This window comes from Silene latifolia, chromosome 9 (assembly GCF_048544455.1).
Source record: "Silene latifolia isolate original U9 population chromosome 9, ASM4854445v1, whole genome shotgun sequence".
In the NCBI taxonomy this organism is placed as follows: Eukaryota; Viridiplantae; Streptophyta; class Magnoliopsida; order Caryophyllales; family Caryophyllaceae; genus Silene; species Silene latifolia.
The window spans coordinates 146,922,523-146,924,560 of NC_133534.1; the positions used below are offsets into that span (position 1 = coordinate 146,922,523).

Genomic DNA, 2,038 nt, shown 5'->3' on the forward strand with positions numbered 1-2,038 from the left:
CTAGTGAGGACCCTCATTCTCATATGGAAACCTTTTGCGATTATTGTGAAGCTATCTCTCAAACGGGCGTGACTCAAGACCAAATAAGATGGGTCTTATTTCCTTTTTCGTTAATCGGCACCGCAAAGAAATGGTTGAAGGGCCTTGATAAGGCCACCCTTGGAATAGATTCTTGGAAGAAGCTAGCTCTAGCTTTCTACAAAAAATTCTACCCACCGGAAAAGACTAACATGCTAAGAGCTCAAATTACGGGTTTTAAGCAAAGGGATGAAGAATCTTTGTATGAAGCTTGGGAGCGGTTCAAAGGTATTTGTCGCTCATGTCCTCACCATGGACTTAGCGAATGGTTTTTAGTGCAACAATTTTGGAATGGTTTATATGAAGATTCAAGGAACATTCTCAATATGGGATCAAATGGAATGTTCACCGAAGTTGATGACAATCAAACATGGAACAAGATTGAGGAAATGGCGGTCCATAATTCACAATATAGTAGGCCTCGCAAGGCTACTAGAGGAGGAAAGTATGAAGTGTACTCCGTTACTCAATTGGGTGCTCAACTTAGTGCTCACATTGACACAATCAACTTGAAGTTTGAACAAGCTATGGCTAGACTTGAGGAAAACTCAAAAACATCAAAGCATCATGTCAATGCCATGACGACATCCTCATCAATCCCAAGTGGGATATGTGAGAATTGTGGAACTTTGGGTCATGACTCAAGTGAGTGTAGGGGAACAACCGAACAAGTCAATGCTTTCCAAGCTTACAAAAGTGGTACCCCTTATTCAAATTTTTACAATGAAAACACCAAGTTCCATCCAAATCTCTCATACAAAATCCAAAATGTTCAAAACCCTCAAACAACATACACTCCACCACCTATGAGAAATCAAAATCAAAGACCCTTTTACAATCAAAACCAAGGTTACCAAAATCAAAATCCATACAATCACCAAAATGACCAAGGTTTTGATGTCCAAAAAGCGGTCCTCCAAATGCAAAAGAATCAACAAGAATTTTTCACTCAAATGCAAAAAGATAGCCAAGCAAAAGATACCACCATCAACAACATTCTAGCTCACACCAAGATGTTGGAAACACAATTGACTCAACTAGCATCTTCAAGCTCACAAAGACAAAAGGGGCAATTACTACCTCAAAGTAATCCCCCTAGACATGAAACGGTTAGTGCCATTCACTTGAGAAGTGGTACAAGATATGAGGCACCGAAAAAGCAAGTTGAGAATGAAGTTGTGAAAGCTAGTGAAAAGGAAGAAATTGTGCAAAGTCCCAAAGAAGGGGAATCATCAAAAGAAGAAAGTTCAAAGAAAAATGAAGACAAAGCCAAAGAGAAGGAGCCCATTGTGATTAGACTTCCTTTCCCGAGTCGTCAAGCCAAGCCCAAATTTGATGATCAACTTGGAAAGTTCATGGAAATTATGAAGAATTTAGAAGTCTCAATTCCTTTCACGGAATTAATCAATCACGTTCCGGCCTATGCAAAGTACATGAAAGATATCCTTACAAAGAAGAAGTCGATCCGGAAACTTGAGACTATCGCCTTCACTAAGGTGAGTAGTGCAATACTTCAAGGGAGTTCACCTCCAAAGTTAAAGGATCCGGGAAGCTTCTCAATACCGTGTACCATTGGCGACATGACGATTAACAAAGCCTTATGTGATCTAGGGGCTAGTGTGAGTGTCATGCCATACTCGGTAAGTAAAAGGTTGGGAATGGGAGAGCTTAAGTGCACCAATATCACTCTTCAAATGGCCGATAGATCGACGAAGAGACCATTAGGGATATGGGAAGTTTTTCATCCCGGTGGACTTTGTCATTGTTGATATGAAGGAAGATTCCAACATTCCAATCATCTTAGGAAGACCTTTCCTCCACACCGCGGGTGCGGTGATTGATGTGAAACATGGAGAGCTCACTCTAGAAGTGGGAGATGAAAGCATAACTTTTAATCTTGACAAAACCATGAGAGCTCCTCGTTTGCATGAGCCATGTTTCATGATTGATCATTATAGCC

General features: G+C 40.6%; 1 non-coding gene across 1 annotated transcript; it reads right to left on the reverse strand.

Annotated features, from left to right (window-relative positions):
- Nucleotides 1–230: 230 nt before the first annotated feature.
- LOC141602818 (small nucleolar RNA R71) lies at nt 231–337 on the reverse strand. Its single transcript, XR_012524726.1, has one exon. It is a non-coding gene; the product is annotated as a small nucleolar RNA R71 (small nucleolar RNA).
- Between the last annotated feature and the right edge of the window lie 1,701 nt (nt 338–2,038).